Source organism: Rhincodon typus, chromosome 15 (assembly GCF_021869965.1).
Source record: "Rhincodon typus isolate 14 chromosome 15, sRhiTyp1.1, whole genome shotgun sequence".
Classification (NCBI taxonomy): Eukaryota; Metazoa; Chordata; class Chondrichthyes; order Orectolobiformes; family Rhincodontidae; genus Rhincodon; species Rhincodon typus.
The window spans coordinates 27,966,329-27,972,328 of record NC_063346.1 but is presented as its reverse complement, the minus strand read 5'-3'; the positions used below and the strand labels follow the sequence as shown (position 1 = coordinate 27,972,328).

Sequence of the window (6,000 nt, the reverse complement as noted above, 5' to 3'; positions counted from 1 at the left end):
GCCTCAACTCCATTTTCCTGCCCACTCTCCATAATCCCTCAACCTATTACTAATTAAAAACGAGATATTAATTTAAAATTTTTTGTATGTACTCTAATCCTTTAGTGAGGTGAAAGCTGGAAAAGTGTTCAAGCATATAAAAAAGACTGATAGGCAATCTGGGAACTAAATATGCCTGAATTCTACCTGCTCAATTTTTCATCTTCCTCTCTGGTGCTGCAAATTGTACACCCAATTGTGTAATGTACCTGGTAGTGAGCAGGTACATGATCTTGCTTTATCTTCAAAGTTTTCATTGTTACTGATCCTTCCTCGTGAACCAATTTTCTAAATAAAGGATTGTGTCCCAAATCCAATGACCCAAATTGTTTATAAAGAGCAACTATAAATGCTAGCAATCAAGCCAAATAAACTCAGTGTGTGTAAACAAAATTTTCCTTTCTAAAATATCTGTGCTACAGCCCATTCAAGGGTTGTACAGAATTTCAAAGGATCCTTGTAAGTTTTGGAACAAATTGTATAAAGCTGCAAAGAATAAACAATTGTAAATCACATTTTTTTTTCTGCTAGGCCATGTCAGCAGTTAGTCAGTAATTGTACTGTTGGCTTCAGCAGCTGATGATTCATCAGTCATAACTTTTCCTGTGTGCAGACTGAAAGGATTGATTTATATAAAGATTTTTAAAAATTAATTTATAACCTTCTGAGTTCGAAGATTAAAAAAAAAACTAGTTGGAATGATCCGAAATTTCTATCTTTAAACGCCAGTGTTTCTCTGCACAATGCATACTATCACTGAAAAGCATTCCGTGTTGTCAGTAAGATGGTAATGAGATGATGTCATCAGCAGATGCGATCCATGGTCTTAATGCCTCTGACACAATATATTATCCGACCTCGGTAACGTCTTCACAGGTGTGTCTGCAATCTAGCCAGGTTTGAGTCAGTTAGAAACTCGACTGGAATTGACCAGCCTTCTAGTCTTAGTAATGAAAGACAAGAGCCCTTACAGCAATGTCTAAATTGTTCTTCCACGGCACTGTTTCTCCCTGGTGCAGGACTGGATTTTAATGAATCTTAAAGGACTGAGGATCTGCGTAAAGATTTGCAAATAAGCTAAGGCTAGTAGGACAGCATTATGCTTGAAGTGACAGAAAACACCAGGTGAGAGATTCTTTCATAGTTATTTTAGTTTTGCCGTGGAATGTTGGAAAGTTTCAGATCTGCTAAGGCACTTTGGCCATTTTAATATAATTTCTTTTTCCAAACCTCTCAAATGTAAAGCTGTTTTCATTTCTGCTTTCACTGTTCTGTTGTAAGTTTTTAAATCTGTAGGAGATGTGTCAGACCCAGAATTATGTCTAAGGTAATGACAGAGCTGTGGAATAAAACAGCACAATCAAAATTGAAGATATATAAAGAATCAAAGTTATTATTTATAAGTGAACAGTAGCCTAACTTAAAATATTACATACAGTCTGGTTAGCTGCATGGTTTAAGCAGCAATGCAGAAGGTTGTGGACAGAACAAGGAAATTCTTGCAATTTAACATTTGCGAGTAAATGCTTTACTGTTGCATTTACATCCAACAGACCTGATTATACCTACATTTCTGAGCTATACAGTTATGCTGTAATATAAATAAAAATACAACTTCAGAAACAAAATATCATTATCCAGTTACAAAGTAAAAGCTGTCCACTGAAAACTATTTCTGAACATGCACTTGAATTCATAAACTCAAGCAATCCACGTCCTCAGATGCTTACAGCGCACACGTTTTCTCCTGTGATAGATAATAATGTGACGGCTGCGGGCTGTGTTCAATTCCTGATGTAATGCCTTTTGCGATTTTTCAATACTTTCCTCCAAATGAGAGGGATGTGCAGCATGTACAAGCTTATGAAATAAGCTTTGAGAAACCAATCATAGGGATTGAGATCTAGTGAACTTGATTAGGAAGAGGTGGGTAGCAGGGGATCATCTATATTCTGCTCAGTAAAAAAAGATTTATCTGTGGAAATCATTTCTTATGGAATTCTTATTTGAGGTGGAATCCCATCTTGATATGGCATAAAAATAAGTTGAATTTAACAATTAACCTGAATAATCGCAGTTGTTTTAGGATGATGTACTTAGCAGATGGATTCCATTTATCTACACTGTATAATTGATCAATTTTACTGTGTTAAAAGATGTCTATGTTTGCTCACATCTTCAAAATAAAACCAAACGTGGTTCATGTCCTTTTGCTGTGAATAAAGTTATAATTGTGCTGCTTCACATTCTGGCGTATTATTAGTGGTACTGTTATGCACCTTGCAAGTTGGTTCATTTTGACATTATGATGGTACTTTTGAGAATAAAAACCAAAAGAACTGTGGATGCTGTAAATCAGGAGCAAAAACAGAAGTCGCTGGAAAAGCTCAGCAGGTCTGGCAGCATCTTTGAAGAAAACATCAGAGTTAACATTTTGGGTCCGGTGAATTCTGAGGAAGGGTCACCGGACCCGAAACGTTAACTCTGATGCTTTCTTCACAGATGCTGCCAGACCTGCTGAGCTTTTCCAGCAAATTTTGTTTTTGTGTACTGTTGTGAATGCTCACGTGCCTGGAATAAGTCCCTAAACCAAATAAGGAGAAAATATTATGGCTATATTTTGGGCAGATTCTGTGAAAATGGAAAAAAAAGGATGACTGCTATGGTTAAAATTTTTAACTATTTCAGAATTCATATTCCAGACCTAAGACTGTACAGTAGCCTCCAATAAATTGATGAATCATGGAACTAAATGTTCTATTGTCAGATTTAAAGAAACATAACATTATTCGTGCCTGCTGGCCAGTGAACCATAACATGTAAATTGCAAAATTGAATGTGATAAGTTCATTCTGACTTGCATGAACTTCCTTTACTGTTTTGTAACATTAGTGTACATACTTAGTTGTTGAGAGTAAACAAATGGCAACTACATTCTGAACTATGGATCCAAACTTCCAGTTATCATGAATTCTCAGTCTTTTTTTTTAAAGAATACAGCTTCAACATTACACCACTGTATAGAAACCTATCCAGGCACACTTACTGAAGATAATTCCAGTTATCTTGTTAAAAATACCTCAAAGAAAAAGCATCGCATGGAAAAATACATGCTGCCTTAGATTAATTTGTCTAATGTGCTCATAAAATTACAGGCAAAATATCCATGTATTGTTGTACAAAATAATATTGCACTGGCTCAGGTGTGGAAGAATGTAGTTGTTGTTTTGTCACAAAAGTATTTGATAATAAAAATAAGATTGTTGTGGAGTTTTTAACTAGTTGGATAGTTAAGTTACTCTGAGATACTTTTTCATCAATAAAACTACCTAGATAACACAATTGTCAATTTTAATAGAGATAACAAGTTGTAGAGCTGGATGAACACAGCAGGCCAAGCAGCATCAGAGGTGCAGGAAAGCTGACGTTTCAGGCCTAGACCCTTCTTCAGAAAATTGCTTGGCCTGCTGTATTCATCCAGCTCTACACCTTGTTATCTCAGATTCTCCAGCATCTGCAGTTCCTACTATCTCTGTCAATTTTAATACATGACTTCGAACAGGCAGATAAGCCAACTGCACAAAGCTGTTGAGTCACTAATTCAGAAGTGTTGTTTCAAGTTTGATGCCATCAAATTTTAACTTTGAATTGAGTAGTTTTATTATGGCAAATTAAGCCTCCCATTTCTAGGCTTCCTGCTTGTTCCTCATGAAACCCACACAGAAGCCCTTCATCATACTTTACTGATAGTCAGCCAATGACTGCTTGATCCTGTAGAGATTGGCAACTACTTTCTGTCCACTAGGACTAGCACATGTCAATGAAGTCTGACAGTTAAAATTGTTGTGCCCCAATACAGTGCTGCAGGTGCGTGGGGAAACAAGCTAAAGCCATTGGTTTCCCAATAGGAATTCACTGGGATACCTCATCTCCTGCCCCCATTTTTGATGATGTAATCTAAGAAGCACCACATTAGGGTGGGGAAATGGTTGATTTATATTGTGTGTAACTAATTCTTCCTGCTGTTGGTGAAAAGATTGTTTTGATGCCTAAAGGCAGTAATAGTTATATTTCAGCCAATTTTTAAAGAGGTGTGGTAAGTTAAAATAACAGTTTAGTACCGTAGTGTAAAGTGACCTATCTGGTGCTATTGCAAATTAATAGTTCAGAATGGGACACAGGATGTAATTAGAAGTCTCTCTTATCCACATTGCTAGGGTTGGTTGATCTACAAGGGAAAATGATTACTTTCTCAGATTTAAATAGAGTGTTTCAAACCGTGCAGTAAAAAAAACGGATTTGTTGTTAAATGTACAAAGTCATACGAAACCAGAAAGGTTCCACACTCTGTACTGGGCCTGATCTAAGTTTTGTTGATTTCAGGTAGCAAGAAGTGGAGCTGCTATGATTTCCGACAACTTGTCCTTTTCTTCCCCACCACCCCCACCCCAGCAAAGGAGGGAATGGCATTCAAACTCTCTTACTATCCACTGGCTCCTGCTGGACAGTGCATGCTTGTCATATCTGTGAGCAGGATCAGGCTTGCACTGATAACTCCCTCAACCAAATGCCAACACTTACTAATTACAGTCACACTAGAGGAATGTCCATTTGCATAATGTACTGGAGGACAGTGCAGACTATTGAATTAACAATGAGTTGTGGTTTACAGAAATAGGGAAACTTGTTAAAATACAACAGATAATTTGCTCATTTAGTAGATATTATTAAAAGTATTCTGTGACATAACTGAAGATAAACAATGGATTTCATAGATTGTTCAAGAACAAAGTACAAAGAACAAATTCACTGTCTACACTAACACATTGACAGGATATAAAGAGGGATTGATGATGCAGAAGATTACCAGTTCCACCCACTTCTGTATGGTTACGTAATGAATTCCAGAATTAACCTACAGTCAATATACACTGTTTCTGTTAGCATTACATTATAGTGAGGAGTCATACTGGTATATGTACCTTCTGATTGCAAAATTCCTTCTTTTAAGAAGGTTTTTATTTAAACTCCCCCTTACCCCATTTCGGCATGTTGCCGCACCAAACAGCACAATTCATTGGGCAAATAACCAACGTGTTCCTCCCTACCTCATTTTACCTTTAGCAAAGGTCACTAAATTTAGCCATTAAGTATTAAGTGAATGCAATCAAATGCAATTACCCCTTCTGAGGATCAAACACCCACCTCTGCTTGATGATTATCAACAATAGACTGATCAGGACCATGATCTCTAAGTATGGGATTTCAATGAAGTGATGCTCCACCATGCTGTCTGTAAACCTATACTAAAATGATAATATATTCAATTTCAATACAGTGTGGAGCTGGAGGAGCACAGCAGGTCAGACAGCATCAGAGGAGCAGAAAAGTCAACGTTTTGGGTTTACACCCCTCATCAGCACTGTAGGTAGCAAGTGTCTTCTGGTGAAATTCAAATGACCATGTCCTCACTTGAATGTGGGAATGTTTGGAAATCAATGGTGCCAAAATTGTAATCATTCAGTTGATTCAACTTAGTTGATTCAAGTTTGTTTTACTGTTGCAACTGGACCTGTAACCTGAGAGAATTGTGACAGGAAAAAGCATTGTTATGGAATAAACTGTCAGTCCTCCAGTTAATTCCTCTTTCCCACAGAACATCCCTCGCTGTAGTACAAGTTTTTGTAGGTAAACGTGAAAGCCTTCTGTTACAATTCTTTGGAAAATTTCTTGATGAAATGCATAGCACATTTGATAAATGTTGTAAGACTGAATATTATCATAGATAATACTAGTAAAGAATGTAAAATACTATTTAATTAGATTTAATTTCCAAGCCTTTGGTGACTCCCAGCTCAGTTGCAAATTATCCTAATGTTAGTAGTTTGTTGTAGTTCCAGGGCAAAAAATGTTGCAAGAGACATAGTTGCATAATTTGGAATATGGTACATCAATTTTTTT

At 36.8% G+C, this 6,000-nt stretch overlaps 1 long non-coding RNA gene across 1 annotated transcript in view; it reads left to right on the top strand.

The window, feature by feature from the left end:
* Nucleotides 1–927: 927 nt before the first annotated feature.
* Nucleotides 928–6,000, top strand: part of LOC125485024 — a 118,950-nt gene continuing 113,877 nt past the window's right edge. The window contains exon 1 of the long non-coding RNA XR_007263802.1: nucleotides 928–1,164. This is a non-coding gene — a long non-coding RNA (uncharacterized LOC125485024). The remainder of the gene's footprint in view (nucleotides 1,165–6,000) is intronic.